The sequence below is a fragment of the Lissotriton vulgaris genome, unplaced genomic scaffold, assembly GCF_964263255.1.
Source record: "Lissotriton vulgaris unplaced genomic scaffold, aLisVul1.2 SCAFFOLD_3162, whole genome shotgun sequence".
NCBI lineage: Eukaryota > Metazoa > Chordata > Amphibia > Caudata > Salamandridae > Lissotriton > Lissotriton vulgaris.
In genome coordinates this window covers 125,882-143,864 of record NW_028250488.1, presented here as the reverse complement: position 1 = coordinate 143,864, position 17,983 = coordinate 125,882, and positions in this window count along the sequence as shown.

The following is a 17,983-nucleotide window of genomic DNA, read 5'->3' as shown; positions in this document are numbered from 1 at the left end:
AAGAAATACTTGTGTCTGCAGATGCAGAAGAGGCGTTAAGTGATGAGGTTTTAGGGAGACGTCCTAAGGAACCAGTGTACACCTGGAAGTGTAGTTCTATTTGCAGTGTGCGACAGGATTCCATCAATTTGCTTTGTGATTTTATACGGACATTTCATAAGAAAAGTGTAAAGCAAAAAATAAAGATGTTGCAAGAATTAGATCCTTGCAGAGTGAGGCAAGTGACAGGTTTGCGTGGTCATTCACTGGCTTGTCTTTCTAGGAGAGTATGCCAGAGTGTATTTCATCATTTCAGGATGCTAGCAGTGCATCATAATAAAGTGAGGAAATTAGTTAGAATGTTGTATTATGCTAAGAGTCCAGCAATTATGCTTAAAAAATTAAGCAGAGCTCTTTTGCATGGTTCTGAAGTAGATGTGAAGAATATTTATCAAGAAATTGAGTTCTGTTACTTTGCTGGTAAAGAGAACAATGTTGATATTGAACCACTAGAAGAAGGTAATGTGGAAGACAGTGTACAGATTTTCAGTACAGATAAGTTTCACAAGGAAATTTCCACGCTTATGGTGAAATCAAGTGAGAGGCCTAATTTCACTTGTGTGTGTTGTCGACGGACTTATTATAAGAATCAGTTAGTGGATATATATGCAAAAAGTGATATGGAAAACAATAGTGAATGGAAGGATTTTGCCACATACTTGAGGTAGAAAATTGTTTTGATTTGGGAGCGGACCAACGTATGTGTACTTATTGTTTTAACAAATTAAACCAAAACCAGATGCCTGCTAGAGCGGTTCATAATAATCTGGAATTAGATGACATTCCTTCTGAATTGCAGGATTTAAATACTTATGAATCTATTTTGATTCAAAGTGTCCATCCCTTCCAGGCTATTGTACGAATGGAGCCAAAGACAGGGAAGTTGCCTCCATCAGATTTACTGAGAGGATTAAAAGGAAGGGTTGTTTATTTGCCTTTGGATTTGAAGAAAAACATTAATACAACAGGAGTAGAGAAAGTGGAAGAGGAACCTCTGGTTATCATAGTCAATGGTGTTCCGACAAAGAGTAAGAAAATCTGGCAAGATTTAGTGGATGTTAGGAAAGTCAAAAAGGCAACATTGTATTTGATAAAAAACAATAAGTACTACAAGAATGTATGTGTTGCAGAAGACGAAGTAAGTGATGAAGAGGACAGCGATTTGTGTCCTGGACAAATTGAGAAAGTAGAAGCCTCTAAAAAGGAAGAAATATATGAACATTATAGTGTTCATCCTTTGCATTCCAAGGAAGTCATGGGGAATGCTATTGAGTTGTTTCAAATGAAACAAGCCAAAGGGAGTCCCATTAGTGTTTGGGAGGAAAGTTTGGAAGCTCGATGTTTCCCACAGTTATTTCCCACAGGTCGAGGAGGACGATATGATGAGCGACCTGTTCAAATTCCTGCTTCAGAATACCGGACTTTACGATTGTATACAGAAGATCCTAGGTTTCGACAATGCATTCCCTATTTATTTCATCTACTGTTTGAAAGTGATCTCTCTGGATTGTCTTATGCAGTGAACCACATCTTGAAAAGTGGTGTACAACTGCGAAATATCTCGGCAAGGGACTTTATGGATAAAGTCAATGTGCAAGACAGTATTTTGGATTCTCACCTGATTAATCTCATGGCTTGTCAGCATGGTACTAATGAGTATTGGTACCGTCGTCATGGTGACTTAAAATGTATGCTGAGGAATTTAGGAACTCCCACATGGTTCCTCACTCTCAGCTGTGCTGAGTATGGCTGGGAAGACTTACTTGAATTTCTACGAGAGGTAAATGGAAACATTGAAAATATTGAATTCAAGACACCCGGAGAACTGTGCTCTTTGGATCCAGTGAATGTATGCAGGTACTTTAATCATAGATATGAAGCTATGATGTCTTTCATCACGAACAAGAAAAATCCACCTCTTGGAGAGGTGTTGGATTTCTTCTGGATTAAGGAGTATCAAGCAAGAGGTGCTCCTCATATACATATGCTGCTATGGATCAAAGATGCACCCAAATTTGGAACAGATCCGGATGACTTAGTGATGAGTTTCATAGAACAGTATGCTACATGTGCTGTTCCAAAGACAAACGAAGACAAAAGTCTAAGAGAACAAGTTTTACGGTTTCAAAGCCATCGTTGTGGAAAGTACTGTCATCGTAAATTCAGAAACAAGGACAAGTACTACACCAAATGTCGTTTTGCATTTCCACGGTCGGTGATATCAAAAGGAAGAGTTAACAATTTGATGTCTTCGCTGCGACATAATGTGACGAGGAAATCACCCAAAAACACATACAATTTGAAAAGAAACGAAGAGTCCAAGTACATCAACGACTACAACCCAGTGATTTTGTCCATGTGGAATGCTAACATGGATATACAGTTTGTGGCTGACAACTGTATGGCTGTGGCTCGGTATGTGACGTCTTACATCACCAAAAAAGAAAAGACAGAACTGAAGGATATGTGGGAGGATATTTCCCATGAAAAGAGCCTCAGTAAGAAGTTGTACAGTTTTAGTCTGAAGATGTTGTCGCATCGAGAAATCGGAGCTTACGAATGTTCTGACCGGTTATCTTCAGCAAGTCTCTATGCCAAATCTAGGAGTATCATTTGGGCGAGTCTTAGTCTTGCTGCAACAAATAATCGAGTTCTGAAACCTGTACGGGAAATTGAGTATTTGGCGGAGAAGGAGCCAAACAGTATAGATATTTTGAAGACCAACATGTTGGATACATATTATCCAAATAGAAGCAGTCACCTGGAGAATGCTTGTCTGTATGATGTTCTTCAAAATTACGTTTTCAAGAGGAACATCAAAGAAGATATTGATAAAGGAGTGTATGCTGTAATTGGAAGTGAGGGATGTCTGGTCAAGCAAAAAAAATGTCAATTGATAAATCATCGAAAATTGGATTGCGAATCTCCCGAAAGAAAAGAGTTTTTCTATTTAGCTCTTTTGCAACTTTTCAAGCCTTGGCGTGCAGAAGAGGAACTGCTTGGGGATTTCCTCTCTTACGAAGACTCTTTCAATGCAGCCAAGGAGTCCATAGAATGTCCTGTTTTTCCAAAATATCTACAAATGTTGAATGCAGAAATTGAGCAGGAAGCAACAATTGCAGCCGAGATTGCTAGAGACAGTTCTCAGTGACAGTCAGAGTTCTGTTTCATTGAGTCAGGATCCACTAGGAGAACCAGTTATTGAAAATGAAGCTGCCACTGCCATGATTGAAGTGGAAAGAGCCATGGTACATGCTCAGAAGGATGCAGTTAACTTAGAAGAATTGGAAAGACAACTCAACGTTGAGCAGAGGAAAATATATGATGAAGTTACCAGCCAAATTGATCATGGATTAAGTCATGAGAAGGAAGAGTGCTCATGTACGTCGTTGAAGCCTGTCCGACTGTACGTGAGTGGAGAAGCAGGAACTGGAAAAAGTTTCCTCATTAAAGCAATTTCATGTTATCTGTAGAAAAGGACTGAATCATCGCTGTCTTGTGTTGTGACCGCTCCAACTGGACTGGTAGCTCATAACATTAAAGGGATTACTTTGCATCGGTTATTGATGCTGCCAGTGGAGCATGATAACAAATTACAATACCACAAGTTATCTGGAGATGCTTGTTGTGAAGTATCTAGAGTCCTGAAGAAGATGAAACTTCTTATCATTGACGAAGTAAGCATGGTTTCAAATGTCATGCTTGCTTTTATGCATTTGAGAATGCAGGAAGTTCTTAAAACAGAGTATGATGTGTTATTCGGTGGCAAACACATCATTGTTTTTGGTGATCTTCTGCAGCTGACACCAGTGAAAGGACAACCAGTGTTTAAACTGCTTACACATGAAGATACCAAGAAGTGCCTAGGGAGCATTGGCAACGTTAACATATGGTTAAACTTCAGTTATGCTGAGCTGCGTGAAAATATGCGTCAGGCGAAGGACGAAGATTACAAGAATATTCTGCAAGATGTTAGAATCGGGAAAGTGACTGAGCGTGGTAAAGAAGCTTTACATGCACGCTTACTGTCAAATTTATATCCAGAAAAAGACGTTTTGCCAGAGGATATTTTTCAGAAAATTACTGAGAAGAAATCTGGAATATGTTTGATGCCAACTCTTGCAGAATGTTCCATCTTCAACAACAAAATGTTGAATTTAGAAAAACAAGACATTGTAAAACTTGAAGCTATTGACAAAATAGATCATATGGGAGCAACAATTATTTTGTCAGAGAATTTGAAATCTAAATTGGATTCATTAGAGAAGACTATATCTAAAACTGCGGGTTTTGAAAAGACTTTGAATGTATGCTTAAATTGCCGAATCATTTTGAGAAGGAATTTACATGTTGAAAGAGGTCTGGTAAATGGATCAATGGGTAATGTTGTTGATTTTGAGAAATACAGAAGTAGAGATGGAATTTATTTTTTAAAAATTAAATTTGATGGCATTGAGGAAGTACAGCTAATTGGTCGTTGCTCTGCTAGGTTTTTGCTTGTTAAAGTCTTATATGTTCGCCGTAAGCAGTTTCCTGTTTGCTTGGCATATGCAGTGACAATCCATAAATCGCAAGGTTTAAGTGTAGACACTGCTTTGGTGAATATTGGCAGTTCTGTGTTCAAGGAGGGTATGGCTTATGTAGCATTGTCACGAGTCAGAACTTTATCGGGATTGTACTTGATTGACTGTGATGTCACAAACATTTGTGCGGATCTAGATTGTGTTAAGGAATACAATAGGTTAAGAAGAGAGTATGCGCCACATTTGCCTCAATATCCTTTGTTTGAGAAACGGGTGGTAGGCCGGAAACGAAGAAATATCAGTAATAGTAGGGAGGTTGATGCAAAAAGACCAAAAGTCGATGAACCCAAAAGTGGAAGCAGGAATAAAATGAATTCTGTTGAAAATGTTGTTGGTTTTAAATTTGAAAATAGTTCTGGTGTCAACTGCTATGCTAATGTAGTTGTTAATGTTCTCTTTTCACTAGAGACTTTCAAAGAACAGATTGTGATCAATTCGGAACAAAGTTTATGCTGTTTGTTGAATTCTGTGTTAGAGAAATGTAGTGCTGATAAAACGAGAGTAGAAAGTGTGTCTGAAATTCGTTTTCTGTTAGACGAATGTTCAGGTCAAACAGAATTCTCTGAAAATATTCAGCAGGATTGTCAGGAGTTTTTAATGTATATGCTTGATGTATTGCAAGATGAAGGTGTAGATGTAGATTATCTATTTGGCCTTTCTTATCAATGGCAACATGACTGCGAGAACTGTAGGCTATCAAGTACTAATAGTGTAGACTCAGAAAGATTTATATATTTAACTTTGCCTGACAGTAAATCAGTATCCTTCAATAAGCTAGTAAAGGCAGCCAATCAAAATATGGAGTGCAGCCAATGTAAGTCTGGAATGCTGTCCACGTTAATTTTACGAAGTTATGGCCAGTATGTCATTTTAATGTTCCAACGATGTAGGCCTGATGGAACTAAATTGACAACTTTAATTAATAATTTTGTGGCTTTGCAGTTGTCAATATCAGGAAGGACTTTTAAAACTACTGCAATTATATTTCATAATGGTCCTTCAACTAATTCAGGACATTATACAGCTTATTTGAAATCTGGAAACGGTTGGTCATTCTGCAATGATTCTGTTTTAACTTTCCAAAAAAGATTGCCTTTCCACCTGCAAAATTCTTACCTGGTGTTCTTACAACCAAAATTTTAGGAAAAAAAGCTTGGGATTTGTTCAGAGGAATTTCAAGATGTTCTAATGGCTCCTACTCTATATGGCCTTGTGGATAATTGTAGTACAGAGCGAAAACTGTTTGTTTTTATAAGCAAAGTCAAGTAGCAGATCAAAATAAGGAGTAGAGAAAATGTAAGTCTGCAATGCTGTCCACATTATTTATGGAAACTTACGGATGAAATGTCATTTTACAATTTCAACTACATAAACTGGAAGAAAATAAGTTGTCCAGTCTAATTAAAAATGTTTTGGCTACATAGTCATCGATTTCAGGAAGAACATTTGCAACTGCAGCTATTATATAATCTACTGGTCCTTTGACAACATCTGGATATTACACAGCTTATTTAAAATTTATAAAATGGCTAGTCTTTCAGCAAACATTACTAATTGACTATAAACAATGTTGCCTTTTGACTTGTTTTTTGAAGTCAGAATTTAGGGTAGTTAATTGGACTATAATGATTCTAGGTGTTGCTGTAATTTAGTGTGCTGTTTCAAATTGCTTTGTATGTCTCAGTTTTCCTAAAACAATTGAGTTTATATTTCAGAAAGTGGCGGGCAGAAAATAGTAACAGCACAACAGAGTATAAGCTGTTCATAGGATATCCTTTGACGTCATAGAAAGTAAGTTACTTTGGAGAAGTTCCTATTTCTGCTTATTTATATTATTTGGGTTTTTTAAACACAATCATTTTGATTGTGTTTTTTTTTCCCCGCTGTTATATGATGAATACCTTCAACTCACTATTTTCAGTGAAATTTGATATTTTCTGATAACAGCAAAAATAAACCATTAAATATGTTTAATTAATTTTCTACTTTGAATTGTGATTTCTAATATATATATGGATTGGTGTGGCTCACTGGTTAGAGGTGGCAGACCCGGAAGCAGAGGTCAACCCGGGACCAGGGTTCGATTCCTGACGTGGCAGGGTCTTGGGCCATGGTCAGCGGTCTCGATAATTCTCGCCTTGGTGCCTACTCCAACCATGGGTCCCACTCAGCAACTCTGGGCAATAGCTTGCTTAATCTCTACTAACGGCCCCATCAGCGCCGGGGATGCCTGGCTTCACCTTGGGGATGCCCAGGAGGGATCATCTCTCAGGGAAAGCCAGGATGGGTTCCCCAGCGGTATACAGCGCTGGGGCAGCTGTGCGCTTTACAAGTATACCACATTTAACATTTAACATTCATTTTGTCTCATGCTCACACTTTTTTTACCACCTTCTATTAATTTACATTTTTTTGTTCTTTCTTACACAGATTAAAAGTATAAAAAAGATAATTTAGTACGGTAATGACAATTAAAAGGTAAGTGTTTAGTACTCTTTACGTTACATGTCTATCAGATTTAACTTTTATTAGTTCCACTGCTTCTTTTCTTTAACCCTTAGTTTCCTGTCTTTGCTACTTCCTTCATTTCTTTTTCTTTTACTTACTTATACTACTCTTTTCACTTCTTCTATCAGTCCCTCTTTCAACAGTAACTGTGTGTTACTCCCTCTATTTGTCTTTCTTTTCACATTACTCTCTGTTTATTTATTCGTCTTTTTTTAAAAAATATTTTTTTTAATTCGCTCCCGGTTCGCGTACCCGAACGCTAACCGGGAAGCGAATCAAAAGAAATAGAGGATGCTAGAGTGCTAAACATTCTAGCAATTTTTTTAAAAAGGGAAGGTAGTTCTGAAAAGAACTTTTTTTTATTCTTTTTGATGTTTTATATTTTTTTTGTGTTTTTTTGAGGAAGGGGAAACAAAAATGATTCACTTCAAAGGGCTCAACAGGAGCAACAAAAAAAAAATTACTTTCTTGGACGTTTTGGACATTGATGATTTTCAAATGATGTATTTATTAAAGTAATACTCATCTCTCTGCATGAAATTAATTTTCCACATGCTAGACATGTAAATCTCATCTGCCCAAAGTTCTTTTGGAGATTTGGGACCGTTTCTCTTGCCTCTGACTCACTTATTGCTAAGTCATTGGTGGATATTTTAGACGGTCGGGTATTATGCATCAGATCTTGAAGTTGTGCTTTAGAATAATTAAGAGGGTGCCACTTCTCCATGTGTCGATGCATGGTATTATTACCATACCTATATTTTTTTTCGGTCCATCTCGAGAGTTTTTTTTTGCAGATGAGGCAGGTAACGTATCTGGCATTAACTTTCTTTTCATGAGAAGGATGAGAAAAAAATTGCCAGATAAAATTCACTTTGATATGGGACGTTCTTGGCATTTCTTTCAGAAAGCCACTTGTCCCTTGCTCCTGTTCCTCGTCTTTCTCTTCTTCTTCCTGATCGAAGATGACCTGGCTAGTCTGTCCTGTCTTCTTTGATGGTGGTGGAGGTGGTGGAGATCCACCAGCTGCAGCTAATACAAATGCCATGTCTTAGCAAACAAAAATAGGTCTTTCTCTCATAAAAATGAAAGTCGGAGTGAGGAAAAAAGGTGGGACTTTCATCATTTGAGAAAAGAAAATGTTCTAAACCAATAAAAAGTGTTTATTTTACGTCATATGCTCAAGCGTTCCATCATTAGGAAACTAAAACCAATGAAAAGTTTTATAAACAAGTCACATGACCTGTTATGCTTACGTTCCGCGTTCCGCGCTGCGCCTCGGATCGATTCCGAGCCTTTACGTTTCGCGCCTTGGTCCGCGTTCCAGAACGCTTCTGGGTGCGCTAATGCAGAACGTCTTAAGGGACATTACGTAGTAACGCGATATGTTGCGTTTACGGGACGCATCGCGATGTGCCTTTCTAACGCGGTATTTGCACTAACGGAACGTTTACCGTTTCGCGGATCGGCAGCGAAACAAGAAAAAATAATTTAAACTATAATATAAATTGAATTTAAAAAATATAATACAAATATATATAAAATATATTTATGAATTAGAATAAGAACATATGTTACAGCTATAGATATTTGCTATTAAAAAACCATTGAAATTCACTGAAAAAACCATAGGTTATAGACCATATATAGTTAGGAATTAACATTTACAAAACCTTGAAAATTCACTGAAAAAACCATAGGTTATAGACCATATATAGTTAGGGATTAACATTTACAAAACCTTGAAAATTCACTGAAAAAACCATAGGTTATAGACCATATATAGTTAGGGATTAGCATTTACAAAACCTTATTTTACTCGCATAAAACCATTGAAATTCGCATATATAGTAAGTTGCGCTAACTATATATCGCGCACCCGCAATCCACTGCTGATGATATCACATATTACATCATTCATAACATGGTCAGTGACATCACTGATGACATCACTGATGACATCTCAAATGACATCACTGAGGACATTACTGATGACATCTCAAATGACATCACTGATGACATCAATGATGACATCTTAAATGACATCACTGATGACATCACTGATGACATCTCATTTGACATTACTGATCACATTACTGATGACATCATTCATGTGATTATACGATGAACCTCTTCAGACTCTGATATAACCTTAGATACACTCAGTGTAAACAGACACTCACAGACTGTCACTCATCCATGGAGTTACTCACACACCTAGTCAGTCATGCAAAGAATCAATCACACCTCCATTTCCTCAACTATACAGTTATACACACCTTACTTATTCGAACATATACTAACACATATTTACTCTTTTATACAATCCCTGATACAAGTTCACAATGATCCATACAGCCACTCACACATTCACTGGCTCTTATGCACAGTAATTTATATATGTGAACTCTCACATGTACTGTGTTTTACATATGTACTTACTTTGACATGTAGCACTGAGATATCCATTCACTCACCAATACACTCGTGCACAGTCAACCACCCATGCAGCTGTTTCCACATGCAGTTTTGAACCCATAGATCTAGTGAATCAACTGTTCACACATGTATGCACAGAGTCACACACCTCCCAGCCACCCCCACACACACACTCACTCTCCCATACAAATACTTGGACAACCAATCAATAACCCATACAGTTACTCATATAGCTACTGATCAACACATGCAGCAGTTTTAGTACAACAGATATAATGATGCACAAATTAAGACAGTTTAGTCACTAACCCATGCACTCAGTGAGACACATTTAATCACTCTCTCATACAGTCAGTCATGCACCTACTAAATCCTTCATCCAGACACTTATACATCCACTTATTCTTCAATATGTAAGACATATTTTAACTTTACAGAAACAGACAGCCACTGGATGATGTCATCAGTGATGTCACTGACCATGTCATGAATGATGTAATATGTGACATCATCAGCAGTGGATTGCGGGTGCGCGATATATAGTTTCGCAACTAACTACATATGCGAATTTCAATGGTTTTATGCAAGTAAAATAAGGTTTTGTAAGTGCTAATCCCTAACTATATATGGTCTATAACCTATGGTTTTTTCAGTGAATTTTCAAGGTTTTGTAAATGCTAATTCCTAACTATATATGGTCTATAACCTATGGTTTTTTTCAGTGAATATATATATATATATATATATATATATATATATATATATATATATATATATATATATATATATATATATATATATATATATATATATATATATATATATAGATAGATCAACACGCTTCACCCGCGTCCTCCTTCTCCCAATTTCGGAAAGAACGACACAGGAGCCGTGGCCTCAATCAATAGTGTATATAGAATATATATATATATATATATATATATAGATACAGCACAAATTGCTCCGATGGATGAGCCACAAGCTCTGCAGGGCGGGTCAGTGAAACGGGACCGGAGCTCCCCGTTGAAACATCCACACATCACCCCACTCGTCCTTTTAAGTGAGGTACACTGACGCCGGCTGAAGGTTTGTAAAAACTGCTTTATTCTTGGTGAAAAGCTGCACAGATGAAAATAAAACCCAACGCGTTTCTCCTCATAAGAGGCTTGATCACGGGTAAAAGCTCTCTGCCTTTCAACTGTTCTCGTGCTTTCACACTGCAGTTCAGTAATTTCCCAGAGTGCACTTGCCCACTGAAACTTTATTGATCCATTCTCACAGGCATGCTGCAATAATTGCAGCATGCCTGTGAGAATGGATCAATAAAGTTTCAGCATGCTGCTGTCGGCGTGAAAGAAATAAAAGGACACACCTGTGGGCAAGTGCACTCTGGGAAATTATTGAACTGCAGTGTGAAAGCACGAGAACAGTTGAAAGGCAGAGAGCTTTTACCCGTGATCAAGCCTCTTATGTGGAGAAACACGTTGGGTTTTATTTTCATCTGTGCAGCTTTTCACCAAGAATAAAGCAGTTTTTACAAACCTTCAGCCGGCGTCAGTGTACTTCACTTAAAAGGACGAGTGGGGTGATGTGTGGATATATATATAGATATATTACCTACTGGCTATCGCCAGTAGGTATATATAGTTAGGATTAATTCCCTATGGGATTTCTGAAAATTCTATGTCTAATAACTTTGGCGTTTGTGGACGGAATCGGGTGAAATTTTCAGGAAAATGGCAAATTTTGTTTCTGAGCAGCCCCTGAAAATTTGGTGGGGTTTCGTCAAGGGGGGGCTGAGAAAAAAGGTGGGTCCCAAAACGCGTTTTTTACATTGAGTTTTCCATAGGGCGGTTGGCCTCACTTTTAGCTCGAACGGCTGAATGGATTTGCACGAAACTTGGCAAAATTGTAGGGACTGGTAGCCCGATGTGCCTTTGCTAGGTCTCAATATATGTGCTTCAGTGGATTTTGAGAAATTAACGTTTAAATCAAGATATATATCTGTAACAGCGCTCCGGGCAGCGATCCGGTCCGCTTACTTTTCGCGTTTCGGAACTTTGCGCGCAGAAAGCTGATTGGCTCTCCGGTGTCTGTCAACATTCTAAACAGTCCGGAGCGGCCGCCATCCTATGTTGATACATCTCTTCCAGCGGCTGTGCGTGAGCTTTTTTTTATTTTGCTGCGTGACAGTCCGGAGCGGCCGCCATCTTGTCTCTCGGTAGGATCGAGAGAGAAGAAGAGGGGAAAAACTAAGGGGGAATTTAATGAAAGGGGGCAAGGTATCCCCCTCTTGACCCCCTAGGAATGTTGTTGGGGTTATTAAAGGGTCCCGTGGGGAAAAGAAAAAAAAATGATTTTTCACGGTAGAAGCGCTTCACGGGCCGCAAACTGGGCCGCAAACTGGTAGCGAAACGGGAATTCGCCATTTTGTGCTTCGTTAATTAAATTACTAGGTATAAGGGGGTGCGGGAGACGTATCCTAATCCCCTATGTTTCCTGAGGGTGGCTGAGGAGGCTGATATATGTTGATACATCTCTTCCAGCGGCTGCGCCATCTTGCCTTTTTTCCAATGCCACAATTTTGTCGTGCACGGCAGCCATTTTAGATGCCAGGCTGGTCCCAGGCTATCACCTACCCCTGCGGATGTAGTTTATGGCCCCAGCTGTAGAGAATTCAGACATGCCAACCCTCCTGATTCAGGCGTGTGACTACTGATTTCAGTGCTAGTCTCCCACCTCCCGATTTCTGCAAGCAAAAACCCGGGGGCATATTACGAACAACTAGCGATAATTTTTGTCTCTAACTTGTTTAGAGACAAAAATTATCGCCGCACATCGGCGATTTTTATCGCAGATAAACCTTGCTATTATCGCAGAAAAGTCAGCGATATTCATGTATTATCGAGCAAATGCTCTTAGCCATGTTATCCACCTCCCATTGGATAACATGGCTAAGAACTGCTCAGGGCAGGTGTTAGATTTTGGAGATATTCGCGCTTAGCGCGAATATCTCCAAAAGTTGGTAATAGAAGATAGCGATGTTAGGGACTGTTTCCAGTCGCTAACATCTTGGTACGCCACTTTGCATGTCATTAGTGATAAGTATCACTGACATGCAAAGCGGGGCCCAAGATGGTCGCTATCTCCTTTTAGCTGTCACTAACTGGTGTTAGCGACAGCTTGGTAATAGGGAGATAATTTTATCTCCGCTTTCATGGCTTTTAAAGCCAAAAAAGCGGAGATAAACCCCCTTGATAATATGCCCCACGATGCCTTGGGGGTTTCAGCTGACAGGGCTTGGTATTGTGTTACATGGTCATTTTTCCAGGAAACATCAGAGGGTCGATGCAGGGGTTCTAGAAGAGGTGATAAACCATTTAAGCCTCATGAACAAGCGCATGGTCTTTTAAAGATTTGTGAATTACTCGGGGCGGCGGTGTGTGTGTGCCCTCTTTTAGGAGTGGGCGGGGGGGCACTGCCAGCAACTTGCCAGGTCAGGTAGTGTTCAACACGTGCATCACCCTTTCTCTGCCTGCTATTGCGCTCCATGCTTCGGAAAGGTAAGAAAAAGAACGTGCATTTGAGTTTGAAATGTCCGATCCTGCATCAGCACACTTCCAAAGCCCACACATGACAATAACCCGATTCAAGGCCCCATTCACCCGTTTTTAAAAAAATAGATAACACTCTAACAAAGTAAGATTATAAAACTTTATTAACTATTAACTATAACGAACGGAACAAAAACTAAAAACATTTAAACATTTTTCAACACAAAAAGCAACAATGGTTAGAAGCTGTCTTTTGTGCGAATAGTCCCAAGGCAGCACAACGTGCAGAGTTCTGGACGGCACCCAGGTGATGTCGCCTGGGTGCCGCACTGGTTTTGGGATCCTACAATGCAGCACAGAAAAACAGCGTGGGGCGTCCCGGGTGGTACGGGGGGAGGCCTCGTCAGTAGCGGTCTGTTGTGCGAATAGTCCCAAGGCAGCAGAACGCGTTGAGATGTTGATGGGACTGTGTCCAGTGTCACATGGCTGACACAACATGTACGACAGGCACCCAGGTGATGTCCAGTAAACTGCCGCACTGGTTTTGGTATCCTACAATGCTGCTCCAAAAATTGGCGTGCGGCGGCCCAGGGGTGGGGGAGGCGGCGTGAACGGGCCTCCCCAGGTGGCGGCCATCTAGCTGAGTTGCGCCCGCTCTTGCGGCTACAGCGTCTCGCTCACCATGTTGTTGAGTTGCTCCCACTCTTGCAGTGCAGCGATAGGCGGCTGCCACATGGCTCTTAAAATGGCGGACGGCTCCTCGGTTTTGGGCCTGGTCCACTGAAATGGCCCTGGGACACCTTGGAACTCGGACGCTTGCCTGCTAGGGCTTGGGCTCCATTCTCGAAAAGCGTCCCCTCAGCCATGAAGATTCTACAAAAGTCTTGGGGGCCCCCGACTCCCGCAGGCTTCCGGTGGGGAGCGGCTGCCATGATTGCTCGCGGAATGACCACGACGGAGCCACGAGATGGTGGTGCTCTCATGCTGACGCCAGCTTCAGTCTGAATGATTCAGAAACAAGGTGGGGCTTTCATCGTTTGGGAAAAAAAAATGTTCTAAACCAATGAAAAGTGTTATTTTTAGGTCATATGACCAAGCCTTCCATCTTTAGGAAACCAAAAGTAAAATGAACCAATAAAAAGTTTTATAAACAAGTCACATGACCTGTTATGCGGCATAGGGCTACAAAAAGCGTAGAAAACCTGTTGGCACGTGAGGCGGCGTCAGTAGCGGACCCATGTGCGAATAGGCCGAAGGCAGCACAACGCGCCGAGATTCGGATGGCACCGAGGTGGTGTCCAGCAAATTGCCGCACTGGTGTGGCCATCCTACAATGCTGCGCCGAAAGACGGCGTGTCCAGCTGAGTTGCGGTCACTGTTGCGGTACAGTGACTCGAACGTGCCGAGATCCGGATGGCACCGAGGTGGTGTCCAGCAAATTGCCGCACTGGTGTGGCCATCCTACAATGCTGCGCCGAAAGATGGCGTGTCCAGCTGAGTTGCGGTCACTCTTGCGGTACAGTGAGTCGAACGCGCCGAGATCTGGATGGCCCCGATGTTGTGTCCAGCAAGTTGCCGCACTGGTGTGGCCATCCTACAATGCTGCGCCGAAAGTCGGCGTGGGGTGCCCCGTTGGCTTATGAGGTGATGTCAGTAGTGGACTGATGTGTGAATAGGTCGGAACCAGCACAAGGCGCCAAGATCCGAATGGCAAGTCCTGGATGTTGAGTGCCTCAGTTGAGAGTTCTGAGCAGTGCTTGTAAGACTGTCTGAAGCTTATTTGCACCTGCTGCAGCTTCACTATTGCCCTGGTCAAGTCAAGTCAAGTCATAAAATTTGTATAGCGCACTACATACCCAGAGGGTTTCAAGGCGCTTAGGAGGAGGAGGAGGATTATTTGTCAAATATCCACGTTTTAAGCTGCTTTCTGAACGCTAGGTGGTTCTGGGTGAGGCGGAGGTAAGCGGGGAGTGAGTTCCATGTTTTAGCAGCCAGGTAAGAAAAGGATCTGCCTCCCATGGTGGTCTTGTTGATGCGAGGTATAGTGGCGAGGGCTTGGTCGGAAGAGCGTAGTTGGCGGGAGGGGGTGTAGAAGGACAGTCGAGAGTTGAGGCAGTCTGGTCCGATGTCGTAAAGTGATTTGTGTGCGTGGGTGATCAGTCGGAAAGTGATCCTCTTATTGACGGGTAGCCAGTGGAGGTCTTCAAGGTGGCCAGAGATGTGTTCGTTGCGTGGGATGTCTAGTATGAGCCTGGCTGAGGCGTTTTGGATTCGTTGGAGTTTCTTCTGGAGTTTGGCGGTGGTACCTGCGTAGAGGGTGTTTCCGTAGTCCAGTCGGCTCGTGACCAGGGCGTGGGTGACTGTTTTCCTAGTTTCGGAGGGGATCCAGCGAAATGTTTTTCTGAGCATGCGAAGAATGTTGAAGCAGGAAGAGGATACGGCGTTGACTTGTTTGTTCATTGAGAGTGAAGAGTCCAGAATGACGCCAAGGTTCCGTGCGTGGACTGTCGGGATGGGTGCTTTTCCGAGGGCTTCCGGCCACCAGGAGTCGTCCCAAGCAGAGGGGGATGTGCCTAGGATGAGGACTTCTGTTTTGTCTGAGTTCAGTTTCAGACGGCTTTGTTTCATCCATTCGGCGACTTCTTTCATTCCTTCGTGCAGGTTAGCTTTGGCGGCGCCGGGGTCATTGGTGAGTGAAAGGATCAGTTGAGTGTCGTCCGCATAAGAGATGATGTTGAGGTTGTGTTGGCGTGCGATGGCCGCGAGGGGGCTCATGTATACGTTGAAGAGGGTGGGACTGAGTGAGGATCCTTGAGGTACGCCGCAGATGACTTCAGAGGCCTCGGACTTGAATGGAGGAAGGCGGACTCTCTGGGTTCTACCGGTGAGGAACGAGGTGATCCATTCCAGTGCTTTTCCTTGGATTCCGATGTTATTGAGGCGTTGTAGAAGGGTGCTGTGGCAGACTGTGTCGAATGCTGCAGAGAGGTCGAGGAGGATGAGGGCGACTGTGTCTCCATTGTCCAGTAGAGTTCGAATGTCATCTGTTGCTGCGATGAGGGCGGTCTCAGTACTATGTTTTGCTCGGAAGCCAGATTGTGAGGGGTCGAGGGATTTGTTGGCTTCGAGGAAGGCGGCGAGCTGGTTGTTGACGGCTTTCTCGATGACTTTGGCCGGGAATGGAAGAAGCGAAATGGGGCGGTAATTTTTGAGTTCGGTGGGGTCCGCTGTTGGTTTTTTCAGAAGGGCGGTGAGTTCAGCGTGTTTCCAGTCTTCAGGGAAGGTAGCGGAGTTGAAGGAGCAGTTGATGACGTCTCGGAGGTGCGGTGCTATGACGGAGTCTGCTTTGTTGAAGATGTGGTGAGGGCATGGGTCTGTGGGGGATCCTGAGTGGATGGAGTTCATCAGGCGGATGGTGTCCTCAGTGGAGATTGGCTTCCAGTCGTTAAGGGTGTTCACGGGGGGAGGATGGACACCAGACGGTAGGGTGGGTTGGTTTCCGGGTTGGTTGTCAAAGCTGTTGTGGATGTCTGCAATCTTGTTGTGGAAAAAAGAGGCTAGGGAGTCGCAGAGGGTTTGAGAGGGGGTGATGTCGTTGGAGTTGGCCGAGGGATTGGAGAATTCCTTGACGATGTTGAAAAGTTCCTTGCTGTTGTGAGCGTTGTTGTCGAGTCGATCCTTGAATGCTGCTTTCTTGGCTTTTCGGATTTCTGCTTCTTTTCCTACAATCCGTTTCATCTGAAGACACGACCAGGTCCCTGAATGTGTGCAGCGGGACGCTATTGATTGAATGAAAATGGCGGCTTGACACAAAGCTGACTCAAGCGTTACTGTTGATGCTATACAGACAAAAATTGGTTTTCAGTTTGTACATTCTTCAGGTTTTTTTTTTCCATCCAAGTCTGATTGAGAGTTTGTAGAAAAATGGCTTCAGATTTTCCACATACTACTCTTCAACATTCTTCCTAAATGTAACAATGTGAAACTCACTAGGAGAATGGCTGTTTCTGTTTCCTTTCAAAATGCTGCCAACACTATTTTCTGAATGGAAGACACCATCTTGTAGCATAAAGGGCCGAAAGGGGTTCTGGTCTGGCCGATGGTTGGTGGAGACATTTTGACTATATCTTGGACCTGCCCGGCCTCGCCCAAAATGGCGCCGGTATAAATGGGACTCGTAACTCCTTGCCCGCAAATGTATATCTAGAAAATGTTATTGTAAGTGGCCGTGTCGTATTTTAATTACAAAATGTACGTCCACCGATTCCGCAACTGTTAGACACCTTTGTTCTTGCAACCTAATGGCCCGCTCGTTACGTTCTTCTACAGTGTAAATGTCTCCTCATCATATACGATTTCAGTTTGCTCCGTGGCCGGCCCACGTGGTTATAGGCCCGTATTTGTATACTGACATTTTCACAATAAAGGTTTTTAAAACAAAACACGGTAGTAGTATTTACATTGGTAAAGTTTTTACTTTTAGTCACTGTTTTCGAATCAGTAAAGGCAAGTGAAATAAAGCAGTCCAATTACATGACGGATAAAAGGTATAATATGTAGGAACGCAGTAAAGATAAATGCTTAAGGGCAGTTGTGTTTTTCATGTCTGCAATATAAAGTGATCGATAAGAATCTGATAATCAGGCGTATCGGCGACTAAGATAGCAGGCCGAATCTCTTTTACTCAACGGCTCCGTTATGGAAGGAAGAAACGCCCTTTTTCTCGAAAAAGGAATATATTTTACTTACAAGACAGTTGTAAATTTTCCGGGAAAGTACATTAGCCTGGAATATTATAATATATGTTTGAAAAAAAAATATTGTTCGAAAACAATAAAAAGCGTAATTTTTAGGTCATAT